The following is a 15,703-nucleotide window of genomic DNA, read 5'->3' as shown; positions in this document are numbered from 1 at the left end:
TCACAGAGGCTGAACGCTCGCCTCGCTCTGCCACATCAAACCCTGACGAGCTGCAGAGGAGGAGGAGGAGGAGGAGGAGGAGGAAGGAGCACCGCTGCGAGGCATCCTCCACAAATCAGCTTTCACTCTGCAGCTTCCTATCTTCCTCTTCCCCTCCACTGCTCCTGCTTCTTATTAGAATATGACTTTAATGTCACACTGCAGGTGTTTTATTACTTCAGAAAAATAAAATGAAATAAGAGGAGATGTGGCTGTTGTCGTCTGAAGAGGGGGCCCCGTCCTGAGTTCTTAATTTGTCCCTGGAAATGTGTTTCAAACATGTGGTACTGTCGCTTTAAGAGGCCGTTTTACCTTCAATTTCCACTTAAATGTTACCTCAAACGCTTCAGCCACGTCCAAAACCGCCCCAGGAACAGCTCAGACAACAAAGTATACATATATAATTTCATCGGCTACTGAAAGAAAATCCAAACTGTCACTACTTTAATGTTTCTTTGGAGCATTTTCATCATCTGTCACGTGTATTAATCATCAGAGAGACGTGCGAGTGACGCCTGTTCAGCGCTCGCTGGCCCCTCTGCTCTGAGTCAATAAGGATTCACTTGATTAACGCTGCTGTGCCTCTGGGTGGTTTCTGTTAAACATTAAGCCCAAATATTAACCAAATTTCAAGTAAATATGTAAAAGAAAATGCAAATGTATGCACGACTTTTATGCAAATATTAGTTGTTTCATCAGAAGCAGTAGGTGGTGTAAACGATCCAGCTGGTGCCCTTAAACCACTACAGAAGAAGATGTGCGAGGGGATCATATTTATACTAATATATATTAATGTCAGGTGTCCCTGCTTTCCAAATGGCATACTGTTTTTACTGTACAAAGTGTGCATTTGTCATGCAGTATGCACACGACTGGGACTACTCTTAAAATATGTCTGATTTTAATTTAAATGTCTTGGTTTGGTCCAGTAGATTTCTTCCGCCTGCAGCAGTGAAACAGATTAAATGGCTGCAACATAATCCTTGACGGATCAAAGTCCGTCCACTGAAAGTTCTTGTTGTTGCCACCGACAGGCTCAGATTGTTATTCTAAGTGTGTGACAAACAGCTCTGTCTCTAAAGGGATCCTTTCTGTTATATAGTAAACACTGTAATCCTTTTAGAAATCCAGGAACATCCTGCATCCAGGTTGCATCACTCTCTTGAAAGCCACAAGACTTCACTGACAAAAAAACGTCATTTTCCACCACAGAGCACCAGAGTTTCTGGTCAACGGCTGCCTCAGTCTGTGTGTTCGTTTGTTTTAAATGTTTAGTTTGGATCCAACAGAATATTTCTATGACACACAATGACAAAAAAACTAATCAATCAAGGAAGAAATAGCCCAGCAGCTCCTGTGTCTTCAGAGCTTAAATCAGTGTTTTTATGAATGGAGTCTGGTGTGTTTGCAAAGAGCGATGTAACGTCTGTGTGTGGTTAAAACAATCATCTTCCTCTGTAACAAAAAGGTCTATCTCTGTAGGGATCCTTTCTGTCATGTTGTCACAGACTTAGAATAACAATCTGAGCCTGTCAGTGGAAACAACAAGAACTTCTGGTGGACGACCTTTGACCCATCAAGGATTATGTTGCAGCCGTTACAGCCTGTTTCACTGCTGCAGGATGAACACATCTACTGGAGACATTCACACACTGTTTATACCTTTTTAGTCTTTTAGGCCTTAAAACATTTATTGGGTCCATGTTTAAATACTGGAGTTCCCCTTTAAAGAGTAGCATCATGTTTTCAAACCAGAAACAGAAAGTCTCTTTGGGGGAAGACAGCGGTGGAAACGTTGGTCAGAGCTGGAGAACAGAAAACAAACCTTTAACATGAAAACAGATTAAAGTCGATTGATTGTGTCGCTGCTCCGTCGTGGAAACACACACTCAGGGTGATGATATGTTGTATTGTATTACACTCACACTGTTCAGACCTGCACATCTGTGGTCATTGAACCATCAGCAGCAAAACACAGATAGCGCGCGTGCAGGAGGAGGCAGCCGCTGGGATATTTGCTGATTGAGAGCTTTAAACCTACAAAGAAAGTGTAATTGAAAAGGCGAGTTTAGCCCGACAGCCTTTTGTGATATCTTTTTAATTAAGTTTCCTTTTCTAATGTGCGATGGGCGCGAGCGATAGCGGCGGCGGCGGCGACACGCACAAGGTTTTGTTCATTAAAATGTGGATCTTCAAGAATGTAGTGCTAATTAAAATTCATCCAGATGAGAAAAGAGCTGCTGTGGATGCAAAGTGACACAATGAAAGCCAGCGAGGCCACTTCACAGGCAGCTGCGAGGACACACACAAAGGGCGACACATACATGAGTCATATGAACGCCGTGTGTTAGTGCTCGATGTACCAGCTGTTAGCATTAAACCATTATAATAAACATGAGATACAACAATACCTGATAAATATAAAGCTCCTCAAAAATTCAACATACAAGGAAAAAACTTTTCTCTCTTTCTTTGGAAGATTAAAATGGATTTCAGTCGTTGTCTGAGTAAGCTGGAGTCAGGTTGAAGTTAGCCTAGCTTAGCATCAAGACTAGAAGCAGGAGGAACCAGCTTCCCTCGCTCTCTCTATAATCTATACCGAGAAAAACAACAAAATCAACAAAGATATAAAATACAAATATACACCATGTGTGTGTCATTAAACTTGTACTTAGCATGTCAACCTCCTGCTATGCTAATATGTTAGCATTCTGTATTATTGAAAACAATCATGAATATGCCGTTCAATTAAACTTCAGGAGACCGTAAATACAATCGCTCTTATTTTGAAAGTCAGCTTGATTCTGATTGGTCAGTCACAGCATTCTGAGGTCCGGTATTTCTCCGTAGCAGAGAGCTAGTTTGAAGAACAGACCGCTGCGGGGGACACAGCTCTGATCACAGACTCTGAAGGACTAACTGCAATCATATCGATCCACCGAAGGAAGTCCGGTAAATTTAACGTCGGCCTGTTTATTGTGGGGAAAAAAAAAAGAGACGAAAACAGCGGGAAGAAAGCAATGAAGGTTAAAATACGGAACAATGGAAGGATACAACAGAGAGATAGGCCGAGCTGAAGACGGCACATGAGGTAAACATTAAACCGAACACAGTACGGGATACGGCGCCGTTTAAAGATGGTGAATGGAAAAGAAAACGTCGACAGACTCGGACAGTGACGAGACAGAACATCCTCAGGTGCTGCGGCGGTTCGTCACCGTATCTTACTTCACCTCCGTCAGAAATACTCGGTTACATGTGAGTTAAAACAGCTAAGTAAACACATGTAAGAAGTTCCCACCAAAGGGACTATAATAAGGGAATATAATCATTTTTAAATCAAAATTTTGTGTCAAATTATTGATTTCTTTGGTAAGTAGCATTGTGTGTGTTGGGTTACAACATATAACTACCAGCTGTACATTATCCTGCTCACAACACGGCTACTCACCAAACAAATCAACGTCTGTCGTTTGATTATTCGTTATAAGTTAGATTTGCTGGTGGGGACCTTCAGATGTTGTTCGCACAGACGAACCAAAACGGGTGTGAAAGACAGATGACAGGCCAATCAGCAGCCCCTCTGAGAGCCCCGCTGCCATCGAGGGTAATAAAACAGTGAATTGTTTGCAGGTGTGGCTCTTGAAACTCTCGAGCCTGGTGTTTAGTTTGACAACAACACACTGACAGTTAAAAATACCAAAAGTGTCTTTGACAGCAGAGATGAGAGAAGACGGCAGAGAAGTCTTTGTCTTCAATCGAACACAACGAGGCGAGAAGACGACGAGGCTCTGCATGAAAAGAAGCCCTGAAGAGGGTTTTCATCGCAGCAGAAAGACTCTCCAGTTTCCTTTTACAACATCAGTGAAGTCAGACACAGACAGCCCAATCAGAGCTGTGGGGTTAAAGCCTGAATCCAATGAAGAAGAGGCACCATAAACACGACCATTTCTCCTGACAACGCTGATTGAGAGGCTGGAAGACACAAACAAGCAGCTGTTTGGGCTGCGTTCACGCTCACTTCCTGTTTGTCTAAGTACTTTTCTCTTCTTTTAACGTCTATTCAGCCGCTGTAGAAACGGGCGTTTTGCCTTTTGTGCCGCGTTGATGACTTTGGAGGCGAGTTAATGGAGGGCGATGCTGAAGCAGAAAGCAGCAGATGAGGAGAAATAAAGACCAGAGAGAGTTTTTTTAAACACCAAACGCAGCCAAACGCAATTATGGGATGTGGATTACTGCTCAGGGAGGAGAGTGTGTGTGTGTGTTTATGTGGATGTGTGTGTTTTTCCAATGAAAGTTCTTATTAAGTTGGCTCTGTTTGTTAAAGTTGTGGTGCTCTACAGGGAGGCAGAGTCCATTCTGTCACTGAAAGTTTAAATATTTAAACAGATTCCCATTTAGAAGTTCTCTTTAATGATCTTTAAATGTTCACAAACACAAAAACACAAGAGTTCCTCGAATAATAACCCTCACGTTGTGACCCTTTAGTTGAGTTATTTCAGAGCAGGAAGGCCATCAAAGGGTTCGAGTGAGACTCGTGGAAAAATGTCTCAGAAAATAACCTGCGAACTGGAATCGCTCCAATAGCAGCAGCAGCCACTAAACAGGCTGTAATGGCTGCAACATAATCCTTGATGGGTCAAAGGTCGTCCACTAAAAGTTCTTGTTGTTTCCACTGACAGGCTCAGATTGTTATTCTAAGTGTGTGACAACATGACAGAAAGGATCCCTACAGAGATAGACCTTTTTGTTACAGAGGAAGACGATTGTTTTAACCACACACAGACGTTACATCGCTCTCTGCAGACACACCAGACTCCATTCAGAAAAACACTGATTTAAGCTCACAGGACACATTGATGATTTAAATATAGTTAACAGAATAAACTTAAATGCAAACATTAAGTTAAATGCAAAATAAGAGTTACGATGCAAAAAGTTATTAACAGATGAACAGTAGAGGCAGTATTAATGTCAACATGTTGAATTATTGCACAACTATCCAGCTTATGTACAGAAAGAGTTCAGTGCACAGTGTCCGTGTGTCAGACACTCAGAGGGAGGAGTTGTAGAGTTTGATGGCCACAGGCAGGAATGACTTCCTGTGGCGCCCTGCAGTGCGTTTCCTGTGGCGCTGTTCCCTCTGGGACGCCACCAAACACAGACTGCGTCTTATGTTCTGGATTTTACGGAACCTTAAACCAAATGTACCTTCTGAAAAATGAGTGTCTTTAAATACAACCAAACTCTAAACAAGATATTTGTACTGACCTGTCAATCACAGGCAGCAACGTCCCAACCCCCCCCCGCTGTCTGGTCTGTGTGACTCTCAATGGGAGCATCAGGGACTAAATGAACATCACGCTGTGTTGAAGAAGACTTGAAACTAGAGACTGAGACCATAAACTCTAGAGGAACATGTTTACTGAGGGAATACATCAGGAGAGGAGGAGGAGCATGTTCTCATAGACTTCTATAGAATCAGGGATAAAACATGCATGCACTGTTGTGCACATCATAAGCCCTGTATGCTACATTTCACCCGTCTGTGTGTCAGATGTGTCTTTGCTAATGAATTAAACAGCAGGCTCATTACACACCTAAGTGCACACAAACACACACACACTCTCCAAACAGCCTTCAACAATGGCCGCTCGCTGAATCCCATTCAGTCGTGATTTAATCAAACGCCGCTCGGCCTTTTTCTCTTTTTGTTCCATGATTATATTTCTCCTCGGGTGTGAGCGGCTGCTGGGGACGGACACGGAGAAAGAGAGAGCTGCGGTCAGATAAACAAAACGGGATGAAATAATCTTTTGTCACAGATTAAATAGCGACTCTTCTGCCCGCCGGGTTTTTATTGTGAGGTTTTTTATTTTTGATTCATCCGGTTCAGTTCATTAATTGCTGCTGACAACAGAAAGGTGAGAGAGGTGAAGGACAAATTGCAGATAACCTTCGAAGTGTGTGGATGTAAAAACTCAGGGAACACACTTCAAAGATTTCAGATACAAACAGGTAAACAGAGAGGGCTCACACGAAGGGAGAGGAAAGTTAAATGTTGTATTTAGTTAAACCTCGGTCCCATTTGTGCATATTTTGGCTGCAACATAATCCTTGATGGGTCAAAGGTCGTCCACTAAAAGTTCTTGTTGTTTCCACTGACAGGCTCAGATTGTTATTCTAAGTGTGTGACAACATGACAGAAAGGATCCCTACAGAGATAGACCTTTTTGTTACAGAGGAAGATGATTGTTTTAACCACAAACAGACGTTACGTCGCTCTCTGCAGACACACCAGACTCCATTCAGAAAAACAGTGATTTTAGCTCACAGCACACAGGAGCTGCTGGTCTCCTGCTGCCTCGTTGTGCTTGCTCTTAACATTTTAAACGTGGAAGCACCGACACTAGCTGTGTGCTGTTGTTCATGAAAGATGACCTGAAACCTGTTCTTCCTTTCAGCTCAGAACAGTAGTTGCTGTGACAGGCAAAACATAAATTATTGCTGTGTAAGGTTATGTTTCGGAGTAGAAGACACATGCCAGTATTTTGCAGGATAATGAGTAAGCGTGCTCGCGGTACCTGGTACCTGATTTGAGGCTGTTTCGGAGGCTTTTCTGAAACATTGCATTGTAAACGACTTATTTTCCTCCCGACTGATGACGGCGGCACATCATCGCTCCATTTTGTTCAGAAGAAGCAAAATGAGCGTCCAAGCACACAGAACCTGGTAAACAAAGAGAGTTGCTAACCACCTCAGTGATGTCTCTTCACTCTGAAGGAAAGAAAGCGCGGTTGTGTCAAACGTGCTTCCGTTAGTAACCTTTCCAAACTTTTTCACACGAGCAGAAATTAACTTTACAGATGAAAACACAGAAAAGTAAAGAGCAGCAGAACCGCAGCAGAGCATAATATCAGATAAAGCTCAGACCTCCGGCGAGTGTTTAAAGAGAGAACCACAGTGTGAATGGACTCTCCTGCTGACGGCTGATATTGCACTAATGGTGGAATAATCCAGGAGTTAATTTGTGAAACACCCAGCAAATACAGCCGCACGAATCCCCGGACTCTGCAGGAACTCACTGGGCAGTGTGCACAAACTCTTTGTTCAACTTAAGTGCAGCCGGTTCCTCCATTAAGGCCTGCGTGCTGTTTGCTCTGTAATTACTGCAGCAGCTAGGAACGCTCGCCGCTAATGTTCAGTGTGTTAAAGTGGTTTAAAAACACACATACAGTGAGCTCAGTGCTGCTGTGAAATGACCATCGCATCAATAATGCAGCAGCAGCAGGAACACACAACTGGACTGAACACCCAGCGAAGAGTTACCTCCTGTTTATACATTTAATTCAGTTCTTGTGCTTTTACTTTGAAAGGGTCGAACAAGGACGCAAACATATTTTATAGTTAGAGACCCTATTTATCATTGTTCCCATGTAATGTTGGAAATACATCACAATAACCTCTCTGCAAACAGTATGTGTACAATGTAGATAGTTATAATAGTCCAGGTCATGCTTAGCCTAGCTTAGCACAGAGGCTGGAATCAGGTGGAAAGTAGAAGCTATAGCTTCATCTGACCCAGAGTCCAGACAGAGATCTCACCGGGAGCACGAGTATGAGGACTTAATTATTCGGTTGTCTAATACACACATTTGTCACAGCCCCCTCTGGTGTCTCGTACAGATACACAAAGTAGTTTCTGTTTAGCATCTTTCTCGTGCACTCTTAGCTGACACCTTAAAGTCTGTTTTCACACGAGGTTAGCATGCATGCTTGGATCTGCTCGCTCTTGGTCCTGCGTCCCTTTGAAACGACTCTCGATTCAGGAAAACTCTGGAAGAAGTTTAAAGTAAAGTGATTCTTCAGTGTGTCGCTGCCCTGCAGTCCTGTGTGTGTAAAGAAATGTTCCCAGTATTAATACCTTTAATAAGTTTAACAGTTCCCAGCGTTGGATCAGGACTCTTTAATAATGAAGCGAGCTGCAGTTAATCCTCCGAGAGAAAAAGCTTTCACTGGTACGGAGGGCACAAACTCCAACTCTCAGCCAGTGGTGGAATAAAACAGCGAACAAATCAGGGCCAAGCTGACATTAGCCTCCTGCTAGCAGCACGCCCACTCCTCATGAAGGCCAATTACTGTTCCTGCACACCGGCTGCAGAGGGCTTCCTCCACACATTGACTTCCTCCTGCTGCTCTCTTCCATGTGAGGTTAAAAGAGGTGAGAGGAAGCGGACGTTTTTACCTTTACAAAGGGGACAGAGCCGACATGTCTGCCAGCCCTGACATGTTTTTTCTTTCTCGTGGCCCGGCTGCTGCGTAATGAGCCTATCTGGCCCTAAGAGAGGGCATTAGCAGTCCGCCGGCTCTCCCTGCTATCTGTGACACTTGACTACTGAGGAGGAGGAGAGCCATTTTCTCTTTGAAGGAGATATCAGAATCATTTCATATTTCCTGCTCGTCATCTTTCAGAGCCGAGCCGCGGGGCTGCTGAGCTCTGCTCCATCACGGCTGCACGCTCGTGTCAGGGTCAGCCGGGATTTAAATGTAAGCAGGTCAGTTTTATCTGCCAGCGACTGAATTATGAGGTTTAGTGATGACGAATAAAAGAAACTTTTCAAATATCACTCTGCAATAATGACCGACAGGATTCACTGCAAAGAGGCAGCCTGGGCTTATTTAACATCTTTGATTTCTTGTTAAAAACTGGTTATTTTTATACAATTGGTTGAATTTTTCACCTTTTTTTTTTTTTTTTATAAAATAAGATGAAAGACTTTGTAATAGCTAGGAATGAGGTAACTTAGCAGTGAACTACCTGTACCTGTTCCTGTATGGTCCCTTCTACAAATGCAGGTGCAAGAGAAATAACAGCAAACAAGTGAGTAAGAATAAACGTTTGTTTACTTCCTGTAACACCTGTCCATGCTGTTTGTCATGGTACTTTTTAATCATTTACTTAATCTACATACAGTATAATTGAGGTACAGTGTCCACCTCCTGTGTGTCCCTATAATTCAACAGTATTTACAAGAATACTTTATATATAAAATTGAATCATACAAAGATACTAACTGATCGAGGCTGCAGTAAACATCACTGTTTTTATCAATGGAGTCTGGTGTGTTTGAAGGGAGCGATGTAACCTGTTTCTGTTTAAAAAATCCTCTTTAACAAAAAGTTTTGGGTTTAGTCCAGTAGATTACCTGAGCTGGCTGCAGCTAAACAGGCTGTAATGGCTGCAATTCTTTGATTCTTCTCAAATCAATGAATGTCTCATAGAAGTTCTTGTTTTGTGTCTGACAGAAAGGTCTGTCTCTATAGAGATCCTTTCTGTTGTATCGTCAAAGTGTAATCCTGTCAGAAACCCAGAACCAGCTGTTACCTCGCTCTCTTCAAAGCAACCAGACTCCATTGACAAAAACTCATTTTCATTTTAGTACACTACATTGTTTTTGGTCCACTGCTAGCTCAATCTGTTAGCTTGTTGGTGTGTTTGTGTGACTTTGGTGTTTTGATTTGGTTTTGGTGAGCTTTGATCCAACACAATATTTGTGCAACACAATAAACGTAACAGATCGAGGCAGACAAGTGACTCCTGTTCTGTGAGGAAAAATGACTGTTTTTATGAATAGAGTCTGGTTCTTTTTGAGAAGGGGGATGTCTCGTCTGTTTGAGACCTTTTTGTTACAGAGGAAGATGATTGTTTTAACCACAAACAGACGTTACATCGCTCTCAGTAAGCACACCAGACTCCATTGACAAAAGCAGTAATTTTAACTGGCATTACACAGGAGTTGTTGGTCCACTGCTGCCTCGATTGGTTTGTTTGTTTGTGTCATTGTGTGAGTTTGGTGTCTTAAATTGTTAGCTTGGACTTTATATAACATCCTTTAACACAAATAAACTAAGCAGTTAAGGCATTGTTATTCAAGCAACTCATAATTGTAAAAGAACCGTTTTGTGAATGGAGTCTGGTGTGTGTGCAGAGGGCGATGTAACGTCTGTCTGTGGTTAAAACAATCATCTTCCTCTGTAACAAAAAGGTCTATCTCTGTAGGGATCCTTTCTGTCATGTTGTCACACACTTACAATCTGAGCCTGTCAGTGGAAACAACAAGAACTTGTAGTGGACCTTTGACCCATCAAGGATTATGTTGCAGCCATTACAGCCTGTTTCCCTGCTGTATGATGAACACATCTACTGGAACACTTTTGAATCTTTGCAGCATGTAAAGTTTGTCTGTAGAAGTCACAGCAGTTAGTTTTAGCAGCAGGAGCGCTCAGATCAGAACACTGTTCTCTTTCCAGAAGCCATGGTCCCTAAAATACACCCACTCAGCTACACACGACTGCCTAATAAGTCACACTCAATTAACACAGTTTCGGGTTTTGTTCACATGTCGACTGCAGTTTTTCCCTGACATGTTTTCATATTCTTTCCTCTCTCACTGCTGCAGAGGGCCCAGCTCAGCCCTGTGTGTGTTTGAGCCTTTGGGGCGTCGGCCGTGTCCTCATCATGTGGTTTGTGCCCTCGCAGCAGCCGGCCGGCTATTTTTTTGTCGTTTGAAAGGCCTGATTAAAAAAAGGGGGGGGGGGGGGGGGCAGCTCCTTTAATCTATAATGGAACAGACGTTATCATTATTGTTAAATAATGCACAGCGGCCACCAGCATCAAGTATTAATAACTTATTGAACAGAGCAGTTTCCGGTGACCTGCCTCTGGGCCCAAACTATGACTCTGAACAGGACCTGTGTGTGTGTGTGTGTGTGTGTGTGTGTGTGTGTGTGTGTGTGTGTGTTATTGACAAAAGGCCACTGTAATATCAGGGGTTGAAAAAGCCCCGGAGGACCAGCAGACTCAGAGGTTTTTTTTGTTTTGTTTCCTTTTGTGCGTTGACGTGTTCATAATTCAAACAGATTCAAAGCTTTCTAATTGAATGATCAGAGTTTGTGTGATGATGATCAGAATGTTTGGTTTTTCTAAGTGTCTGACGACATCACAGAAAGGATCCCTACGTCTGAACCGGGATTCAAACCTTCTAGCTGTGAGGCAACAGCAACCACTGCACCACCGTGCAGGCCCCTACATGCAAGACTCCAGTTCTGAAAATCTGGTGTGAAAATGTTTCAGACTTCAGTCTTTGAAAAGGTTTTCAAAGGTGAACAATAAGCTTTAGAAAAGAATCTTATTTAGTGTTTGGGCTTCAGGTGAGACACACTGTAGCTGCACAATGTTCCTCCTACGTACAGAAGTACATTTGAGTTGTGCAGCCACAGCGTGAGACATTAGGTACAGTGAAGGGGCAGCCCTGACCTTTGACCCCTCTTTATCTCCAGAGTTCTGTCTCTGCAGAGTTTTGAAAGGTCGCTCACAACAGCTTGTATTTGCATTCGTATGTGTTTGAGTGTTTGTGTGTTTGTTTGCAGCTCAGCAGAGACCCCGCCCGCGTCAGACTCTCCTCCTGCCAGAGTCGATCCATTTCTGCTCCCACCACACACACAAAAATAAAATGAGAAATGAAACGGGAGCTAACAAACATTTTGGCCTCCTTTCACTCTGTGAGCACCAAACATCCCATATAAAAATCTATTTGCTGGACGGCTTGTAAATTGAAAGCTTTAGAGATGGTTGTCTAGCAACTGGGACCTGCTTGCCAGGCCCAGCATTACAGCCAATTATGTTGGGAAGGAGAAATTGGTGTCGTCCTGTTTTTCTCCCTTTTTCTGACTGCTGAATGTCTCTTTTTATCCCAAAAACAAATCAGCCCTCACTGGAAGATGTAACAGCCTTGTCAATATCTCTGCCTTTCACCGAACATGAATGGAAAGTGATCACAAACAGCAGCAAAGTTGATGAAAAAATCTCTTAAAATCTGTGTTTTTTTAATGGAGTTCTGTGCGGCTTTTGTTCCCGTTTGTTTCCCGCTCCATCTTCTCCCCTGTAATAACATAAATCACACAGCCGTTTGATAGATGTTATTACAGACACGACTCTGTCACATCATCATCCAGTTTCTCATATTATCGTCTTTCATGCCCGGACTCGCTCGCCTGCTCATTTTCTCAAAACACGATCCAGAAGTTTTGTGGGGAGAAAGACAGAAAGAAATAAAAACAGTGCAAACAATCCCGGAGTTAATGCAGTTTTTCACAATTAGATTCCAGCCGACATGTTTTGCAGCCCCACCTAGCTGCTGGGGGGACACTGATGAAAACTAATGCTGTGATTCTGCTCAGATATTGCCACCTGACTATTAGATTTTGCCCTTTCTCTTGTTCGGGGGCCAATGTGCTTGTTGGTTAACCGAATTAGCTTTTGTGTGTTATTGCTTTACGTTCTCACCCAGAGGACAGTTTCAATAATCAGACGAGGAGGAGGGGGAGGAGGAGGAGGAGGAGCTGGGTGTGGAGGAGGGGGTCACCCATCCAACCAGCCCACAGGGGCATGAATCAGCTCTGAAGCACAGAATGAGCCGCGCTGGAAAAACAGAAACATTACAAACATGTTCAGTTTAATCAGGTTTCTGCCTCTTGTGTTGAGTAAGTGTTTCTATAACGACAAAAACATAAAATACACAGAAAAAGTTTTTTTAAAGCTTCAAAGTGCTTCAGCGAGCAGCTGAACGTATTCAGGTTGAAAATGAGATGTGATATCACAGTTATCTTCTCATGGCGGCCATGTTTTCTCTGGCTGCAGGGTTGGAAGCTCTAATGTCGTATAAATGTTGAGAATCCGACAAATCTTTAACATTTCACTGCTTCCTGATGGATCAGCAACTGATGATGCAATGTTTAGGGAAGGATGTAGGGACAATTTTGAAGTAAAACGACATAATAGAAAACTCATCACTCAGCAAAGTCACAACAGCTAACGTTAGCATTAAAGCTAACATTTTTGTAAGCGTTTCCTATGGTATCATACAAATGGTAATGTTAGCTAGAAAGTTGCTGAATGCTAATGTTAGCTGTTGGCTAGCAGTAGCATTCATCCACTTAGTAGTGAGTTATCAAATATGTTGTTTTACCTTGAAACATCAATCGTAAAGCCGTGAATATCAATCATTTACCAGACTTCTTATAAGATTTGCAAACCTGGAAGTTAGCACAACGGCATTTTAGCCTTTCAGCTTCCTGCCCTGTTGCATCAGAGGGAAAATGGAAAGAAATACTTCACAAGGCGGGATAACGTACGAAGTCAACACAGAGACTTTAAACACACACACACACACACACACACACACACACACACACACCCACACACACATTTGTTTCTCGATTCTCAGAAATGGTTAAACCAAATCCCATTCATAAAACAAGCAATTTAACAGTCGTGTTCTTGTCGTCTTGCAGTCAGACCTGACAAAGCATGAACTCAGCCTCTTTACTAACCTGCCTCCTGATGTAGTTCTCTCAGCATCCTCTCAGCCTGTTTATTGTCATTAAATCTCAGTAACATCTGTTTGTTGTGGCTTCATAGCACTGTAGTGAGACAGATCTCGGCCCACGTGTGACTTGCTAGATACAGTGAAACTGCCACTCAGCGGAGACGGATGGACAGGCGCTCCACAGCTGAAGGAGAGCGCCGGTAGTTGGTGTCCATCACAGAAGTCCTGGTACTGATCCGAGCTAACAGCTCGTCACACTGGGCACTGGTCAGCCTCAAGGAGCTGGAAGCAGCAGGAGAGTTCATCAGACACAGCTCAGGAGGAGGAGGGGAGGTTAACCCGAGCTGTGTGAGACCACAGGAGACGTTTCGATCACAGACATGATGCTGCTTGGTCGTCTGAAATATGTGGACGGGGGAATATTTGTGGTTGTGTTCAACCAGCACAAATAAGCACAAATAATTCTGTTGTGGTCTCAGCACTGCTGAAAAAATTTTAACATAGATGTGACAGAATTCTAAATGGGCTTGTTGTCTGTGTGTTTGCCGCTGATGGACACTGTTGGTCTAAAATGCAGCGCAGAAAAGCTTTTTTCTGGCTCCATGTTCCATTTGTGTCCCGTCCAAAGCCTCTCCACATAATAAGGGAGAGTAGATGGTGGTGAGCCGCCCACAGCAGCAGCTCTCACTTTGTCTTTGATCCAACAGTTTCTGTCTGCTCAACTTTTCAAAGTCAAAAAGTTGCTTCAAACAGTAAAAGGAGATTATTTTCTATAAGCTTTAACTAAAGAGTAACAGTCAATGGAGTTAAGTATATTAACTAATGTAGAGTAATTAACTACAATTATAAGTACGTACAAAAAGAGTATTTTCAGTCATTTGGCTGTATCATAATAAACTGTTTAATTAAAGTCAATATAAAGTCATGCTAAGATAACAGCCTGTAAGTGGATGTAGCACCAGTGGAGTGGACTGTGCTGCCTTACGCAGCTTTTCAGCCTCTTCAGTCGAACGTTTTGTGTCTCTGCACCTGTGCCGATGTTACGAGGTTTAAAGGACGCTCAAGAAACGAGCTTTTGATTTCCTTTCTCAGCTTTCTACTGCATCTGTGTTTAGAACATCTGCAAACTCCAAACTCTCACCTTGAAATCCAGATACTGAAGTCTGCCGCCGCTTTAAAGGAAACGTGATTTAGTCATTTTAGCAGCATCAAAGAGAAACTCAAAGTTACAGTCGGCTCAGTCCACAAACAGACATTTCGCCTGTTTTAAAGGCTGAAGGGGAACTTTGGGGTAAACTCATGTTCAGGTGTGCATACCTTGTCATGTTGAAACAAACTCACACACAGAAGAAAATCAGATTAAGTTCTGTGCTCCGAGGCGCTGCAGCGGCTGCCAACTGCTGAAGAAGACGAGGGGCTTTCTGGCTCTCAGATCAAGAGAAACCCTCCAGTTCAGAGCTGTCCCGCTCCGCTGTGAGCGAGGCGACACTTCGACAGGCTTCTCAGCGAGCCGGAGGAGGATAAACAGCGGGCTGAAAACCTGGCAGACAGCCTCTCACCTTAAAAACACACCTGAGGTGGCAGCCGGGGCTCCGCCGAGTCAAACAGCCTTTTAATCTCGCTTTGAGGCGCGTCACGCTCGCTGTAGTCGGCCGCCGCACCGAGAGGCGTTTTAATCATGCCGAGGATGTATGAAGTGCTGGGGCCCGGGGCCGGGAAACGGGGGCCACCAGGGTTCAGATTGTGTTCAGATTCCCTTCAAAAGGTTGAGAAGACAGAACGGAGGGATAATGCCGGGATAATGAGAATTCTCATTACAGAGCCAGGTGGGAAACTCTGCGTTTTGTCGTCGCTGTCACAGACATCGCGGCGGGTCACGACTCGGGTCGGCCTGCAGACGAGCGCTCGCGTGCGTCATTATGTGTGGGCTGCAGCCTTGGAGCCGCTGGCCTCTTGGCCTCCAATTGTTCAGGCTTTACACAGAGGACACAGAGCCGCAGCAATTACCCACAGTTCAAAGCGGCCGTGTAACAGGAAGGACAGCTGTGTGTCTCACTTCCTCTTAGAAGTGCTCGCTGTCCAAACAAAGCGGTGGACTCGGAGGTACTGTCGGAGGTTGGATGTCATGTGGCTGCAGCTCGTTAGGACTGATGTTCATCTAGAGGGGAAATCATACATGTCCTGTTTTCCAATTCGGCCTTAAGTTAGTGAACAGAGCTGCAGCTTGGAGCCACCAGGGGGCGCTGAAACGAGCAAACAAAGTGTGGCTGTCCAGT

The sequence above is a fragment of the Semicossyphus pulcher genome, unplaced genomic scaffold (assembly GCF_022749685.1).
Source record: "Semicossyphus pulcher isolate SPU_LCO1_2020_fin unplaced genomic scaffold, fSemPul1.0.p SCAF_2, whole genome shotgun sequence".
In the NCBI taxonomy this organism is placed as follows: Eukaryota; Metazoa; Chordata; class Actinopteri; order Labriformes; family Labridae; genus Semicossyphus; species Semicossyphus pulcher.
The sequence above is the reverse complement of the archived record's forward strand: the minus strand, read 5'-3'. Positions refer to the sequence as shown.